The 19,186-nt window shown below is 46.6% G+C and overlaps 1 long non-coding RNA gene across 1 annotated transcript in view; it reads right to left on the reverse strand.

Annotated features, from left to right (window-relative positions):
- LOC129006255 (uncharacterized) overlaps window positions 1–6,122 on the reverse strand; it is an 88,522-nt gene extending 82,400 nt beyond the window's left edge. Inside the window, exon 1 of the long non-coding RNA XR_008491961.2 lies at window positions 5,958–6,122. This is a non-coding gene — a long non-coding RNA (uncharacterized LOC129006255). The remainder of the gene's footprint in view (window positions 1–5,957) is intronic.
- Between the last annotated feature and the right edge of the window lie 13,064 nt (window positions 6,123–19,186).

Consider the following 19,186-nt stretch of genomic DNA (forward strand, 5'->3'; position numbering starts at 1 on the left):
CCCAGTGCTGGGGGAGAGACCTGGTAGGAGGTGATTGGATCACGGGGGTGGTTTCTAAGGGTTTAGCACCATCACCCTAGTGCTGCCTTATGATAGAGTTCTCACAAGATCTGGCTGTTTAAAGGTGTTTAGCATCTTCTCTCTCCCTCTTGCTCTCTCTCTCTCTCTCTCTCTCTCTCTCTCCTGCTCCACCATGGTAAGACACGCTTCTTCCCCTTTGCCTTCTGCCATGATTGTAAGTTTCCTGAGGCCTCCCCAACCATACAGAACTGTGAGTCAATTAAATCTCTTTTCTTTATAAATTACCCAGTCTCAGGTAGTTCTTTATAGCAGTGTGAGAACAAACTAATACAAATCCTGAGTGAGAGGCTGATTTTCTAGAGCATCTCAGGAGGCAGTGATTCTGGATCATCCACCCACATGCTCATCCTGTATCCACCCACCCATCTATCCATTTGTTCTTCCATCCAACTATCCACCCATCCATCCACCCACCCACCCATTTATCTACCCATCTACCCTTCCATCCATCCATCCATTCCGGTATTCATCTGTTCCCATGACAAAAATTGCCTTAGTGCCAGGCTCTGTCCTGTGAAGTAGGGATACGGCAGAAAACTCATAGACGTAATCCCTGGCATTATGGAACTGGCATTCAAAGTGGGCAAAAAGAAGTAAGCTAGCGTAGTAGAATGATTTGTTAGGAATGTACTATAACCTGCATGTGAAACAGCTGTGTTTTATTCCTCCTCAAATACAGCCAGAACTTTTGGTCCCAACGGCATGGGCTTCCCTTACTTGCTAGGTGAGTATGTGAGTAAGCTTTTGTTTTCAAAAACCCAGGTGAGTGGTGCCATGCTGGTCACTGAGGGCCACCCTTTAGACACTGTTTTCAGCCTGCACAGGTTTTTAAAGACACGGGATCTGTGCAGGTGGGAGACTTGGCATCCTGTGTTGATGTTAACCACTCGCTTTCTGCGGACGGCTGGGTCCGTGAAACTTCTCTATGCCTAATGAAGAGGAAATGGGCTGGCAGCAGCTCGCAACCTTGGCTGCAGATCAGAATCACCTGGAACTTTAAGTCTCTATGCCTAGCCTGCACCCAGACCAATTAAATCAGGAAATCTAGAAGTGAGAGTCAGTCAGCAGTTCTTAAAGTGCCCCAGGTGAATCCAATGGGAACAGCTGGTCAAAGGTGAAGAGTTTGCAGCTTTGAACGCTGCAGATTGAAGAAAAGTGTTGTTTCAGTCCCTCCAGGTCAGCTGCAGGAGGGAAGGGTTTGGGTTTCTGCTCCTAGTTGTAACCAGAACCCCTCTCAGGCCCAACACTCCAAGGATGGCAAGGTCTCAGAACAAAGGAACAAAGCTTTTTTAGCCCGAGCTGCAGGCAGAGAAAAGGGCTGCCGCATGGGGCTTCGGGGCAGCCTTCTCGAGGAAGCCATGCCCTTAACAGGCAGAGCAAGGAAAGGAAAGAGGCAGTCAACGTGGATCCTGTGAGCCTCAGAGCTCTTGTTTAGGGAGAGGCCAGAAGCGACCAGACCTGGCTTCCTCACGAGCTGAATCTCAGAGCTAGATTGCGTATCATTTAGAAAGAATAAAAAATGTGTTACTTTTTGTGCCTTAAGCATCATGTAAGTACTTCACACCTTTTCCCCACTCAGCGGTCACACAGCAGGGCAGTGCTGTGAGGGAGAGAGGCCAAGCTGGCTAGCACTTCTCCCCTCCCACCGTGGCCCCTCTGCCACCTATACCTGCCTTGCTCAGCTCCCAGCCACGCCACACCCTCCCCCCGACAGGACACATCCTCTGGGCAAGGGCTGGCAATGATACAGAGGCCTCCATGAGGACCCCCAGGGACAGGGACACTGTCACCCTCCCTGGGAAGTGATAGGTTGGGACCTTGGGCTCCAGGCAGCCCCATCCTCTCAGGGCCATAAGAGCTCTTCCTCGTACTATGACTCCCAGGAGTAGTGATGCTTCCTCAGGCTCCCTCCCTCCTACATTCTTGCCCCTTGCCCATCCCATCCCAGAGCAAGGAATGTGAATGCTTCTGAACTACTTGTCCAGCCCCTCTTTCTTCTGCAAACAGGCCTCTATCCCATCCCTCTGAATTTCTCCTCTTGGCAGCAAGTCCCACACCCCAGTTTTCTCCTGAAGCAGATGGCTTTAAGAACCTTCCCTTGCTTTCTATTGGGACTACTAACTGTATTATATAGAAATAAAATACTGTGAGCTTGTTCTCCCTGTTGGCACAGCCAACAAGGACCAGCCAACAGCTTTGTAAATGGCTCCATTAAATCCCAGCTCTGTAGTGGGGCAAAGACCCCCACAGCCCAGTGCTTCTCAGCCTCAGCTACAATCATTATCATCTCAACAGGTTTGAAAATGTGAGATGCCTGGGCCCCCACTCCCCAGAGACTTTTTTAATTAGTCTTTAATTAGTCTGGAGGAGGTACAGAGAGCTCACTATCAGGCTTGAGTTTTAAGCCCTCCCAGGTGGTGCTAACGTGTGGCCAGGGTGACAGCCACTACAGTGGAGCCCACCAGGGTCTAATTTGCCAAAAGTCCTGCCTCGTTATTCCAGGCAGCTTCTCTGAAGGACCATGGTCAGGGATGGGACAGGATGAAATAAAGCCTTGTCACTTATTACCCTCCAGGGGGTCTGCAGGTTGCTGCCCGGTGCTCCCACTGCCTCCAAATTCCTATCCAGGTGGCACAGGCACTGCTAGGGCCACCCTCTGTCGATGAAAAGACATATTCCAAGATAACTTGTGTTTCCCTGGTGAACTTGGTGACCTCTCAATCGGTGAACTTTTTCTGAGCACACAGGACGTAGGGAGTGAAGTTGACATCAGACCCAGCTCTGGCCCTTCCTCAAAGAGTCTCTTGTCCAACTGGAGAGATGAGCATATGACCCAGGGCGGACCTGTGAGCAATGGCCTGGGAATACAGGGGACGTTCAGGGAAGGGAACGGACAGAGTGTGCTGCAGTGGAGACAGCAAGATCAGAGTCCTGACTGGCTTAAGGGAATATGGAAGAGGAAGGAGTGAAGGAGGGCGTCCTGAAAAGGGCCCTTAGGAAGCCTAAGGGCAAGAAAATGTGTAACTGTATGAGGAAAAGAAGATGGGAAAGATGGAGAGAGAAAAATGGTTTCATGGTCCATCCCCTTCCCACTAACCCTACTGCCACCCCCTTAACTAAGGTCCCTGTCACCTAATCCCTGGGGTTGTGCATCTGCCGCCTCCTTCCTGTCTAACCCCTACAGCTAAGGAAGGGGAGTAGAGGGTGACACCCATTTTGCTGGAGCATAATCCAAACTATCACCTATCACATTATCACAGTCAACCGTCTTAACAATTCCTCAGTATCAACTAATTTTTAGACCATGCACAAATGCCCCGACATGTTTCACAGGTGGTCTTTTTATAGTCGGTTTGTTTAAATCAGGATCCAAACAATGTCCACACATTGCACTCAGTGATCTCTCTCTTAAGTTTTTTTCACCTAAAAGTTACTGCCCCACCTCACCCCCTTTTTTCCATGCCATTTCTTTAATGAAAAAGTGGAGTCATTTGTCCTATAAAGTTGTTCAAGTAAATTAAAATGGGGGCCAAGCCTGAAGAATCCCTGTGGAGACAAAACCAGTTAGGCCCTTATAAGTGACTTTAACTTTGCTTGATTTGCAAATATAAGCAAAATTTAACTTGGGCTATTTCTTGTAAATGCCTACATGAAAGAAAAACAAAACTGAAGCTCAACGAATCAGAAACAGCCAAAAACTTAACAATTGTTATGAGGGACTTTCCAGTGGGATAGACCAAACAAGGCAACTGTCCAACTAACCCATCAAACATTCTCTTGGCTTTACTTCTATGTGCCTGTGAAAGCCTCTCCCTTGGTGGAGCTGTCCAGAACCACTTCTGGTTTGAAGCTGCCTAATTCATGAATCATTATTTGCGCAAATAAACTCTAAAAATTTTACTGTGCCTCAGTTTACCTTTTTAACAGACTTCCTCATTCTGAGTTTGGCTCACTACATCCTTTTATGAGGTTTAATTAAAAAAAAATAAAATAAAAGCTTAGATAATTGGCCAGGCATGTTGGCTCACACCTGTAATCCCAGTACTTAGGAAGGCTGAGGGGGGCAGATTGCTTGAGCCCAAGAGTTTGAGACCAGCCTGGGCCATCTCTACCAAAAGAAATACAAAAGCTAGCAGGGCATGGTGGCACGTACTTGGTAGTCCCAGCTACTCAGAGGGACTGAGGTGGAAGGATCATCTGAGCCCAGGAAGTTGAGACTGCAATGAGCTGAGATCACACCACTGCACTCCAGCCTGGGCAACAGTGAGACTTCGTCTCAAAAAAAAAAAACTTGGAGACTCATAGGCAGGGAGACCTACCTGAGACATATCCTCGAAAGGAATCGAATAAACAAAACATTAGCTTCCTTTTCTTATGCTGATCCTCAACTTGTGGTTTGAAGTAAGAGGATGCAGCTATGTCTGTTCCAAGCGGACTTTGGGAATGTTCCAGACTTTCAGAATGTGGCAAGAAGAGTAGTGAATGGAAACAAAGGACACATCAGAGAGGAGGGAAATGACACTGAGGTTTGAACCAGCTCAAGAGAGGTGAAAAAAACTTACACGTGAAAGAGGATTTTCCAGTCACCCATCCCTCTGCAGCCTCTCCTGGGTAAAGTCAGCCTGGCACAGCCACAGCCAATGGCCTGCACTGCCCCCTGCAGGCGGAAATCCTTCAGCAGTGACGATGGACTTCCCCTGGTTCCCCGCACAGCTTCGCAGGGAGCAAGCCTGTCGTGGGAATGGTTTCCAGAACTCCTCCCCAGGCCACTCACCTGACACCCTCGCCTGCAGGTACAGGACCACCAGTTCTGTCGCCCTAGGAATGTGTCCCACTGTACCTGGCACCACAAGTAAATGGGAATGGAGGAGAAAAAAGGCTTAGAATATACAGAGCCAGAAGTTAAATCTGTGAAAAAGTCTTTAAATCATCAAACATATACAATTAATTCCACGATCTTGAATTCTCACTGGCATTTAGTCAAAATGGAAGTTCTCGACTTTCAAGAATATATTCAAGAACACAGAGTATTCAGTTGTAAATGCAATATTTTTTGCTTTGTTGATGGGAATTGGGTGAAATATGATTTTTCAGATTTCCTGTTTGAAAAGTACAATCCTGTAGCAACACTACAAACAGAGAGTAGTCAGTATCTGAAGTTGTATGGCTTCAGGATCGCATACAACGATCAATAATAAAACAAAAGTTTATCAACTCAGAGAAAAGGTTAGCTTATCTTTTTAATTTTTTATATGAAAAATATTATAAAATTGCAATATATGAAGAGATGACTACAGCATATGAAGCCAAAAAAAGAAAAAGAAAAACTGTAGGAAGATGAAAGTTCTTATAGAGATGTGTTGGGAAGTTATTTTGTAAAAAATATTATGTCATCGTTCTGGGTTTGCGGATGTTTGTGGTATTTGGCGGTTGTTCAATTTGTGTTTTGTGTTTTCTTTTCATATTTTAAATAAATGTTCACTTTTACACCAAAAAAAGAAAACTTAAGTAGAAAAAATGGAAATTATAAAATAGACGAATTAAGGAGTGATAATTAGCTTTGCACAGTTTGATTTAACAAAAAAAAAAATCTTTTAAGTAGAGAGCGTTCTCCTAGGACATTTTAATTATGACTTCATAGACTGTTACTGCTTGAAAAGACCTGCGAGGTGATCTTATGCACTTTATGTCTCAGACAGCCCAGGGAATTAGGGCTGAGAAAAAGAACCAAGTCCCAAAGTCCCGCTGTGAGTTACTAGCACAACCTCAGAAGCTAGGCCCCTGCCTCCCGACCACACGCGCCTGCCTCCCAGGGCTGGTTTGCAGCCGGTAGAGAGGAGCATGGGCTTTTCCCAGGGATTAGATCCATCACTTACTCTGAAACACACACATTGACAAAAGCTTTTCTCCACGTCTGCGCCACAGCTCTGCAAAGCCGGGTGCTCCACACGGAGCAAACTGAGAGCCAGGCTTTTCTTTCACAGCGTTGTTCTTAATCCGTCCACCGCACCCTCCTTACAGGCAGGAAGCTGAACTTCCCAGCTTTCCTCCTGCTGCTCAAGAGGCTGCCGTGGGAGATGCTGCGGGTGCCCCCTGCTGGCCAAACGGAATATCACAGTATCACAGGCCTGGCCGCCCCTCCTTTTTAGATAGATAGATAGATGATAGATAGATAGATGATAGATTAGATAGATAGATAGATAGATAGATAGATAGATAGATAGATAGATAGATAGATAGATAGATAGATGGATGGATGGATGGATGGATGGATGGATACATACATACATACATACATACATACATACATAATGATAGATTATAGATATAGATAGATAGATAGATGATAGATAGATAGAGAGAGACAGAATGATTGATTGATTGATTTTGGGCCAGTCCCCAGTGGTTGAAGATCCTCAGGTAAGATAGGGGACTAAAATGGGACAACTCTCCACACTAGAGGGCAAAGGAAAGGTTCCATGAGAGTCGTGTTCATGCTCAGTTGAGATTACGGCAATCAGGATTCCATCCACAAGATCTTTAAAGGACGAAGCTGAGGCTGTGCAGCCCAGAACAGTGCCTTGAAATTTCACGTGCATAGACATCACCTGGGAATCTGGTGAAAATCCAGATTCTGGTGAGCTAGGCCTAGGGGAGAGCCTAGTATCCTGCATTTCTAACAAACCCCCAAGCGATGCTGCTGGTCCAAGCACAAGACTTGGAGTAGCAAGATTCTAGATGGAAGTGCATGGACTTTGGAGTCAGACCAAATTGTGTGAACCTCAATTTTTCCACCTGCTAGCTGTGTGGTTCCAGACAAGGTCCTTAAATATACTGAACCTTGAATTCCACATATGAAAATGGGCATGATCCCACCTACCTCACTGCACTTTTGTGTGGACGGTATAGATAGCATATAAAGGTGCCTCCTGTGGTATCTGGCATGTAGTGGACATTCAGTAAGTGGTGACTGTCACCATCCTGGGGATTTTTCCCAATAGATTCATGGCTTCAGCAACTCACTGCCAGTGGATACTAGATATGGATATTGATTTACACGAAAGTGTAAATCACAGCATCTCAAGCTTATGGATGTCATCGTTTCATTTATTAGTCCCTGGCTGCCAAGGTTAGACCCACCTTTAGCTGCAAACCCGGAGGCTTACAGTCAGTTTAGAGCTGAATCCTTAGCAGTGGTTTCAGTCATCCCTGATGAATGCACATCTTCTCTCACATCCAAACTAGAAAGACACAGAAGAAATAAGATTGATGCCTTGTCACCACACTGGAGGTCAGCTGTAATTCACATGTGTGCTGGGCAGACATTGAAACAAGACCTGCAGATAAATCGTCTAAGAGCACATAGGGAAAGACTGGATGCTGTGGAGCTGGAGGGTCTGGGTTCATGCACTAGCATCAGTATTCTGTAACCGAGCAACCTCAACAAGTTTGGTAAGCTATTTGATCCTCAGTTTCCTCATCTGTAAAGTGAGATGATGATGATACATCCAGATTAGACACAGAATGTGAAGTGCTTTGAAAATGATCATCCCCCTTCCCTTGGCTCCTCTTGTGTGAGAGAGCTTGGAATTTAAGATAAATGGAGACCCTTTCTCTACTGTTAGCTCTGTATCCACGGATCCAGGAAGTTAGAGGCAGCAGATGTTACAGAAATGTCCATTTGTAAATAAAACAGACTGCAATGTCAAAAGTTTAGGTCTGTAAGTGTTGAAGGCCTATGTCCACATCTGGATGATGTTTTGAAGCAAAGAGTGACTGAAACGACCTAGGTCCCATCTCCATAGTAGAGTGCATACGATCCTTCTGCACTGGCTGCCAGCCCTCTCCAGTTTATACCTGACTCCATCCCCAGTAATGCCAAACTCCTGCAGCTCCCCAGGAGGGTGCCCTTTCACAACTCTGTGCTTGTTCATATGCCACTCACTTTCCCCCTCCCTCAATCCTCGCCAAACTTGTGACTCGAGGACTAGGCAGAGCTCTTTGTTGCAACAGAAAGAGGAAGGCAGAGAAAGAACTCACAGTATTACCGGAAAGGCTAGAGGAAGCAGCTAGATAGATGGACGGGATGAAGAAAAGCACAGTCAGAACCACAAACAAGACTATAGCACAGAACCCTCCAGGGATGAACCCTCTGCCACCACCTCCAAGCACCTGAAGCCAGCAGTGTATGCACTGCCAATGCCACGGCCCTGCAGGCTGAGCCTGCTCCTGCGCTGCCACCATCAGCAATGCTCCATAAGCATCACGGTAGAACCAAGCCTTCCCTGACACACCTTCCTCCGTGTGTCACACACACACGAGTCCTTGAACTGTTCTCCCAGCACCCCTTAAACTTAATCACATGGTTTCGTATTTTTCTAAGTTTCTATGACTGCCTCAGGACAAACCTCCCCAAAGCCGACCTTGAGAAGAGGAGTCATGTCACACACATGTGATTTATGAAGGACGTTCTCCCAGGGAAGATGGTGAGGGAGCCGGGGGTGGGGAAGTGGGTAGGACAAGAAGAGGAGGAAGCCAAGCCAGGGAATGATCTCAGGCAAAATTGAAGCAGAAGGTGTCTTCAGACTGACCCCCCAGGGGAACTCAAGAGGGTAAGCTATGCCTCAGCATTGTCCCAACCGAAGGCAAGTATCTGGGCTTCCCCGTACCTGAATGGCCTGTCTTCATGGCAGCCAGGGCTGGAGAAGGAGGGTGGAAACACAAACTCTGAGACACCTCCTTGCAAAGTGACTCCATTGCCCTAGAACAGTCCTCTGAGGAGGAGCAGCAGCCGCGGACTATTGAAAGTGCCGTGTCAGTAGCAGCAAGGGCAAAACAGGCTCCTGGGGATGGGGCAGAGCCACGAGGCTGTCTGCTCCCATGAGCCCACTAGACCCCACCAGCGCTGCCTGTGTGTCTAATTCACCTCTATGTTCCCGGCACCCGGCACCGGGCAGGAGCTTAGCAGGCCACCAGAAAGTGTCCCAAAAGTGAATAAAAGCTGTCTAGGTGGGGCATATGGTTTTCAGGGTGTAAAATGAAGCAAATGGAACAATGACAGACCCGAACAGTGGGAAACCAGGCAAGGGTAAGGGCATTCCTATCTGGGTTTACATTCTCTTCATTATTGACAGGTTCTGACCAGTGTGTCTGAGATCAGAGGCTCCCTGTGATTAGAAAGGATCTGGTGGAGTCTCCTGTCCCTGCTCAATGAACTCTCATCTCCAGAGCAGTGAACACGCTTTTGGATTTCTCAGACACAGCAGTGCTACAACGTCTCATCCCTCTGGGAAGAGGATTGAAGCTGGAGCTAATGTGAGTGACTTTCAGAAGTCACATAAAACACCCAAAGGACACGGGCGAGTGGCTGCAGTGGCTCACTTCTCCACACCTGCCAGCAAGTGGAAGGCAGGACTGGACAGACTCATAAGCCGCTGACAGATGCACCTTCAGGGAAAGCATCAGAGGAATTCATCCAGGCAGCCTCTAGAGGGACGGCTAATTTTAGTCCCGTGCCTTGGAATTGGCCAACCCCAGAGAAAGCGCAGAACCCAGAGGCAATTTCCCGCTCCCATTTTAGAGTGAAGAAGCAGAGTGGAGAGATTTGGCAAAGATCTGTTTAGGGATGCTAAAATGTTCTGAGTCCTTTCAGTCTGAGGCATAGAGGGTGGCCTAGGAGTGTGACAGACCATCAATAGAGGGGTCCACCAAGCAAGGCCCTCCTGTAGGTCTCCATGATCAGTCGTGCCATCTGTAGTTCAGTGCTTACCACCAGCATTGGCCTCTGGAGTTGAGGACTGCTCTAGTGGTGAATTGTAGGTGGCAACTCAGCTGGGCCCCGGTACTGAGAAATGTGGTGAAAATTGATTCTGGATGTTTCTGTGCAGGTGTTTCTGGCTGAGATTAACATTTAAATAGATGGACCTTGAGTTAAACAGATCACCTTGCATCATATGGGTAGGCCTCATTGGCTCAGGTGAAGACCTGGATAGAACAAAAGACTAACTTCCCTGGAGCAAGAGAGAATCTGCAGCAGAGGCCTGCGGACTGGACTGCAACATCAGCATCTCCCTGCATCTCCAGACACACACACACACACACACACACACACACACACACAGACACACATACAGAAACACAGACACACACAGACACTCACACACGGAGACACTCAGACACACACAGACACACATGGAGACAGACACACACACACACAGACACGCATACACAGAGACACACACGGAGACACACAGACACACACAGACACAGAGACACTCACACATGGAGACACTCACACAGACACACAGACACACAGACACAGACACACACATATGGAGACACACAGACACACACAGAGACACTCACACACGGAGACACACACACACAGACACAGACACACACACACAGACACTCACACAGACACACAGATACACAGACACGGAGACACTCAGACACACACACACACAGACACACACGGAGACACTCAAAGACATACAGACACAGAGACAGACAGACACACACAGAGACACACATAGACACGGACACACAGACACAGAGACACACAGACACAGAGACACACAGACACACACACAGACACATACACAGAGACACTCACACAGACACAAACACAGACACACACACACAGACACAGACACACACACAGAGACGCTCACACAGACACACACACAGAGACACTCACACAGACACAGAGACACACACACGGAGACACAAAGACACAGACACACAGACACAGACACAGGCACACACACACAGAGACACACAGACACACACACACACAGACACACACAGACACAGTCACACTCACACAGACACACACAGAAACACACACACAGACACACACACACAGAAAGACATACACAGACAGAGATACACACAGAGAACACACACAGAAAGATACACTCCAGCCTGACGGCCCACCCTGGGTTAGCTTCCATAGTCACGTGAGTCAATTGCATAAGTAAATCTCTTGTATAGGTGTATCTGTCTGTACATATGTGTGCATATGTTTACACACCCCCCCATTGGTTCTGGTTCTCTGGAGAACCCTAATACACTACTATCAACAAAATCCCCAGCCCCTGCTGCCTGGAGACCACAAGACCTGGGCCTGGCCACTTGAACAGCCAGCAATGTCGGACAGGCAGATGCAGGTTGGTGGGTCAGATCCCACGTGATAGAGCACCTGGCCGGAGGTGTTAGAGGTTTCCAATGTGGTTCACCAGGCAGAGGACTGCGCCAAGGACTCTTGGGGAGGCTCCAACAAGTGAAAAGCCTGACAGAGAGACCAGGTACAGCACATTTCCAGAGCCTGTGGCCAGGATGGCGCTAGTGTCAAAGAGCCAGAGGATACACACCTGGCAGGATGGCGTCAGAAGAGGCAGGCACAGAGGCCATCTAGGTGACGTCTAGCAGAAGTCTAGCCTAGAAGGAACCTGGTAGGAACCTGTCCAGTAGCAACCTGCTACTGATGCCACTAGCAGGTCCTCCTATCCTGGCACTGTGAGTGACCAGCAAGGTGTCCTACTCACTTTAGGCACAAGCTGCCTCTCAGAGGAAGGCTCAATATCAGCAGGGCCATGGCCATGGGCTGAGGTCTTCCATCCCTCAGCTTGCTCTCTTTCCAAGGGCTCTTATTACTTTCAATGCATTAACACATCATGGTTTCACAAAGTGCAGTGATGGCTGCAAAGGACACTCGGAGAAACTGAGAGAGCTCAAAACCCCAGAGGCTCATGGAGAGCAGGCCTTGTGAGGAGGTGCCACCATGCTCTGAATGTTTTGGGTCCTTGACCGGCAATCAAGCCAAGGGGCCAAGATGCTTTCCAAAGGGCTCTGGTCCTCCAGAACAGAGACAGCCCACGGTCACAGTGGGAGAGGGGACGGTGCTACAAGGACACAGAAAGGGTGGGAGGCGAGAGCAGGCAGGGCTCCAGGAGGGACCTGGGAAGAGGGGATGAGAAACACCGGAGCCAGTACAGTGCTAGTGACAGTCCTGCAGGCCAAGGACTAATTCAGGGACTTGAGGGACTCAGAACAATTCCCCAGGACCCTAGGCTGTCAGCAAGGGCAAGGCAGGGCCAGGGGACAGGCTGGGTGGCGACAGGAAGAGGAGGGGCCTTGTCTGGTGCTCCACTGGGCCTGTTCTGGTGCGCGTGTGCACGCACACACACACACACACACAGACACACATGGAGACACTCATACAGACACAGGCACACAGACACACACACACGGAGACACTCATACAGACACAGATACACAGACACTCACACAGACACAGACACAGACACACACAGACACAGACACACAGAAACACCCACACAGACACAGACACACACACAGACACACACACAGAAACACCCAGACACAGACACACACAGAAACACACACACAGAGTTACAGATACACACAGAGAACACACACAGACGCACACAGATATACAGAGAAACACACAGAGGACACACAGATACATACAGAGACACACACATGCACAGAGACATACACACAGACACGGATACACAAACACATAGAGACACATAGACATACACACAGGCACAGACACAGAAACACATAAAGACACACAGACATACACACAGGCACAGATACACAGACATACATACAGATACACACACATCGACACATACAGATACAAACACATAGGCACAGATACACACACACACAGACACACCTACACAGATACACACACAGGCACACACAGATACACACAGAGAACACACACTGACACACAGACACACAGATATACACAAAGAACACACACATACAGAGACATACACACAGGCACAGATACACAAACACATAGAGACACACAGACATACACACAGGCACAGATAGACACACAGATACACACAGACACTCAGAGAGACACAAACAAATACACAAAAACACAGACACAGACACACAGATACACACACAAACACATACAGAGATACACAGACACACAGATACACACACAAACACATACAGAGATACACAGACACACAGACACACAGATATACACAGACACAGATACATACACAGACACACACAGATAGACACACACAGGCACACTGATACACACAGACATATACACACATACACACAGACATAGATATGCACACAAGCACACATACAGACACACAGCACACACACAGATATATACACACAGGCAGACAGACACAGATACACACAGAGACAGACACACACAGAGACACACAGACACAGATACACACAGAGACAGACACACACAGACATGGAGACAGAGACACACACAAACACAAACACGGACACACACATACTTCCTAATTTTTCCCAAGACCTCCCCCATTCAGAAATCTAGACATGAAGCACGCATCAGGAATGTTTTTACAAGGAAACTAGAGAAACTGTGGATCAAATTCTTACCTTTTTGAAATTTTTCTCAAACCTTTTTTTAACCATAGAAAATCTCTAACGTATACACAAGTAGAAGTAAGTGTCATGAACCCCCAAGTACCCATCGCCCAACTTCACAATTACCAATGCACAGTTGGGCTTTAAGTTCAAAGGCTGTAGTCCAAGTGTAAGTGACCCGTTTAGAAGACCACGAATTAGAAGAAACCAGTTCACCCTTGCCCACTGCAACTCTTGGGCTAGAAAGAGACCCTCCAAGTTGGCAAATGAAAAAGAACTGGAGAAGAGAACAAGATAGTTATATAATGCTGTACAGTGCCAAAAGGAGCCTGCACCTGGAGCCCTGCAGGCTGAGCCTTGAGAAGGGCATGCACGCCCAGCTTGGCTGGGGTCTGAGGGTAGACAGCAAGAATTCCCAAATCCCCCACATCAAAGCAGAGGAGGGAAGCCCACGTGGAGGTACCCAAGGTACCTGTTCTCCCAAGGCAGTCCCCATACATCTGGATGGAGACAGTCCAGAAAGAAGACAAGCCCTTTCCCGGATGTCTTTGAAAGAAAGCACACCTGGAGGGTTTTGAAGCTGCGACGAGACTATGGGCTGGTACTGTGTGAATCCTATGGCTGAGAGCTATAGGTGGAACCTTCTGCCAGGGTTCATCAGGGAAGCAGGACAGAACCCAAGTATCAGTGGATGGTGAGTAGGATAGAACATCTCCTGAAAGGCAGACACCTAGCCAGCCCCATCACAGGCCAGGATAAGTTGTGAGTCTCCCCAGTGCAGTAAATCCACTTTAGGAAGAAGAGGGGATAACGAATTGGCTGACATTAACCTGAAATAACCAAATTTTATTTTCAGCAAAATGGGAAATTGGTATAAATTGGGTTCAAAAATCAATTGCATTTCTTCCACAGCTTCCATAGTTATGATGATTAAATGCCACAATCCTCACAAAGACATCACCCTATTCTCACTATCCAGTGCCCCACAGAAGAGGGCACTTAACCTTGGAAACATAGACACTCTATTTCCTTAAAATACACCAATGCAGAGGCCCACCCCATATCAATGGTATCACCATCTCTTGAGTCAGAACATTGTTGTTTGTTTGTTTGGATTATTCTAATGTGAGTATAACTGGAAACTGCTTTAGATCTTCCTGTTCACACCTGGCATGTAATCCAGCAATGTACCGGCTACACAGAAAAAGCAGACAACTGAAGATCTTTTACCTCTTTGCGAGATTGTTTTCTATCCTTCTGTTCTTGCAAAGTTTCAAATGCAGCCATATCAGACTCAGCCTGAAACCCCAACTATAGTTAAAGTTCACCTCTCCCTTCTAATTTGCCACAAATCACCTTAGTAGTTTCATCTCATGCTCCAATTAGCCAGTTAGGAAATGACAAGTCATTTTGAATGGCTATCCCCTACTTCTGCAGAAACCGTAAAACAACTACATGGAGAAACTGGACAGCTTTCTGGTAGGTGAAACCCAAAGCCTACATGTTCTCCTAGCAGCAGAGCCCCAATTTCCAGCCTGGATGGACTCGGGCAGGGACAGTGAACTACAGGTTCAGTTAAAGAACCACTAGGGAGGACAAGACAAGAGAGCTCAGAGTGTGCTGACTACAATTGTGTCCTTTTCTGAGGAATCTCACAAGTCTGTTGTTTACTTCATCTTTGGAGACACCAAAAAGGAAAGAATCTACTCACTCCATAGGGAGAGTGGGGGAAGCTGGAAGAAATGGAATCAACCTTTAATTAGAGACTATTCAAATGATCACAGCTAGAACAGAAATGTACCAAGAATGAGTTCATTGCTAAAAATGAAACCAAATGGGATACAAAGAAATGGATCAAAAGCAACATATCAAATGGTGTCATAAAGGATGAGGTAGCGTGTCATCCCAGGGTTCAGTGACCACTGCCATGTCTGTCTCCCCAGGTATGGAGGGAAAGGTGAAGGTCATCTCATGGTGGGGTCACGTAGACTCCACAGCAAAGTTTAAATGCTGGAGGTTTGGTGTTAGCTATGGCTTCTGCCTTCAAAGCAAGAGAAAGAGGCACATTAACTGATGTTCTGAGGAGACCTGGAAAGGTGATTGTGGTGGATGAAACAGGAGAATAGGCAGAGACACAACCTCTGAGTATCTGAGAGGACTCAAGTTTGGCAAGACAAGTTGGGACACTGTGATATTATGATATAATAAGAAATATGTATTTGGTCTCTGCCCCCAGTTCCTGAGACAGTGCTCCTAAACCTTTGTAGACAGTGATGCTAGGAGAATCTTTTCTCTAATATTTGGTCTCTGATGAGGGTTCCTGACACAGAGCTCCAAAGACCTTTGTAATTTCCTGGATGATAGGAGTACCTTTTGTTCTAACTCTTGGTGGGTTCCTGGATAGCCTCAGCATGGGGGCTGGTTGCCAGCGGAACCCACCATATGATTAGAGGGTTGGAAATTTCAGTCCAACCTCTCAACCTCTGGGGAGGGAGAGGGGTTAAATATTGAGTTGATCACCAACGGCCAATGATGTAATCAATTCATGCCTATGTAATGAAGCCTCCATAAAAATCCAAAGGACAAGGTTCAAAGAGCTCCTGGAGTGATGAACACATGGAGGTACCTGGAGGGTGGAGCACCCAGAGAGGTCAGGGAATCTCCATGCCCCTTCCCACATATCTTACTCTGTGCATCTCTTCCATCTGGCTGTTCATCAAGTACTTTATGATAAACTAGTAAGGAAGCGTTTCCCTGAGGTCTATGAGCTCAACCCAAGGAGAGCGTCATAGAAACCCTGACTTATAGCTGGTTGGTCTGAAGTACAGGCAACAACCTGGGGGCTTGTGACTGGCATCTCTGCAGTGGAGGCAGTATTGTGGGGCTGAGCCCTTAACCTGCAGAGTCTGACTCTAATTCCAGGCAGTGTCAGAATTGAATCAAATTATAGAATATCCAGCTGGTGTCTGCTGGAGAATTGGTTGTTGGTGGGGAAAAATATCCCACACCTTTTGTTGATCAGAGGTCAAGTGTTCAGTGCTACGTGTTCTATGTGAGTAGGAACAACTGGGGTTTTTTGCATTTCTTACAGAATCACCATAGGACTAAGCTCGCCGCCCCCTGCCCCCCACCCACCAACAAGATGTACTGTTTTTCCTTCTCTGCTGCCCTGTATAGATTATGCCAAGAGTTCCTAACTCTATGGCCTTAGGCTGCTTCAGCCAATGAGAGCCCAGCACAGATCAGAAGGCGGGAAGAGGGTGAGGTTTGGGTACTTACTTATTTATTGCCTGGCTGCCTCACTGCAAGGTTGGCTCAGGCTGGCTTTGTCCCTGGACACAGTCCCACCCTGCCCTTCCAAAATGGCCAACTCTGTGTGCGTCTCTCTTCTCATCTAAACTGTTCCCTCCTTTGTTGTTATGGGCCAGGTGGGTAAAGGCTGGGGTGCTACTAAGCCCTGGGTCACCAGGTTTCCCACTGTGACTCTCCTATACCCCACCTTTCTAAATGAACCCTCCTTAAGCAACCCTTTTTTTAGGCCCCCCCCCCTTTCCTATCAGGGCTGTAACTAGTACAGACACCAGCAGTTCCTGGATCTTCTTTTCCCAGCCATCTTCGGGGGTCTGTGGAAAAAGACAAATTACTATTCAGTGGAACTGAAGAATGATTCCACCCGAAGAAAAGAAACAGTGACAAGAGAAGAAGCTTGCAAAGGTCTATGAAATGTGTCTCTAACTTCTCCTCTTTGAGTCACCATTGCACTTTTGAGTACAATTAGTTAAAAATTAATGTTCACGGGCTTTTTAAATTGTTTGGAGTAATGGTATCTCCCTTAGACCAATAATTGAATTGCTTAATTGAGAACATAAATCTCCATTGTGAATACTGACATTTTCTCTTTAACAGCTATGTGCGTTCTATCCACTAGCCTAGGCCTCATTGTTTCTATATATGTGTCAGGTAAATGCTTTCAGCACACAGCATTCCTCCCTCGGTACGTACTAAGTAATAAAGGTTAAGTTGTTCTGAAAATGATTTTACATTTCTGTTTCAGCTAGAGTTAGTATCTGCTTATAAAATTAAGAATGATTCTAACCAGAACATCATTAATTAGTTTTCCAATGGCCCATTTGCTCAGGGATTCCATGCCTCTTGAACAAATTGCTCAGTTGTTCACAGAAAATGAGATTTTGTTAGGTAGACTCAGGGAGGTGTCTGATTAATTCCTAAAATAGTGTGCTAGAGTAAGACTCTGGGCTATTAGCTCACAGATTTTTTTAAATGAATTTAGTTATATATTAGAATACTAATGTTTTTAATTGTGGTATAATATTTTGGTTGTTCTGTTTATTTTCTTTGCCATAAGTTTTTCCAACTTTCCATAAATTAGAAACTAGAAATAAGGGAAGAGGTATAATTATCCCAAATAACTTTCTGTGGTTCTATTCAACAACCAGCTACCAGTTGAAATATGAAGCTGGGTCGGGCACAGTGGCTCACACCTGTAATCCTAGCACTTTGGGAGGCCAAGGCGAGCAGATTGCTTGAGCTCGCTCAAGAGTTCGACCCCAGCCTGGCAAACATGGTTTTTGCCATCTCTACAAAAAACACAAAAATTAGCTGGTTGTGGTGGTGCACACCTATAGTCTAAACAAAAAACCCATCTCTACAAAAAACACAAAAATTAGCTGGTTGTGGTGGTGCACACCTATAGTCTAAACTACTCAGGAGGCTGAGGTGGAAGGATCACTTAAGCCCAGGAGGTCGAGGCTGCAGTGAGCTGAGATCATGCCACTGCACTCAGCCTGGGTAACAGAGCTAGACCCTGTCTGAAATAAAAATAAAAATACATATTTTTTAAAAATATTTAAATTTTTTTAAAAGAATAAAAGAAATATGAGGCTGAAAAGCACACATGTGCCCAACATAAGGGGTTGGGTTCCCCCGCCTTATCAAATTGCCCAGCAGCTGCCCAAGAAAAAAAGAATTGTTAATGACAGAATGAAAAGCAATAATTGCAACCAATCTGAATAAGCCAAATATAAAAACCCATGAAGATGTAAGAATAAGCGGGAAATTAACCAGAGGCTTGTGAGCATGAGGACATAAAAGGTAGTTAACAACATACAATACTGATTAAAAGAGTCAGGAAAAGGCAGATGAGGAATAAACCAAGTTATGGAGGGTCTAGGCTAAATTTTTGGCCTATAACCAAGTTATTAGCACAAATTGCTGTTGCCCCATAGGTTGCAGAAGTGTCCAAAACCCTTGGCTCATGGCTGAGAGTCTGGACAGAATGCCTCCCATAGGAAGAATTTGGTTGTGCAAATGTTTAGTTTCTGCAATCAGGCATGGGTATAGTGTATAGAAAGCCATTTCAGGCCAGGCGTGGTGGCTCACACCTGTAATCCCAGCACTTTGGGAGGCCAAGGTGGGTGGATCACTTCAGGCCAGGAGTTCGAGACTAGCCTGTCCACCACGGCGAAACCCCATCGCTACTAAAAAATACAAAAAATTAGCCAGGTGTGGTGGCAGGCGCCTGTAATCCCAGCTACTCAGAAGGCTGAGGCAGGAGAATCGCTTGAACCTAGGAGGCAGAGGTTGCAGTGACCCAAGGTTGCAACCACTGCACTCCAGCCTGGACAACAGAGCGACACTCCATCTCCAAAAAAAAAAAAAAAAAAAGAGAAAAAAA

Source organism: Pongo pygmaeus, chromosome 8 (genome assembly GCF_028885625.2).
Source record: "Pongo pygmaeus isolate AG05252 chromosome 8, NHGRI_mPonPyg2-v2.0_pri, whole genome shotgun sequence".
Taxonomy (NCBI): domain Eukaryota; kingdom Metazoa; phylum Chordata; class Mammalia; order Primates; family Hominidae; genus Pongo; species Pongo pygmaeus.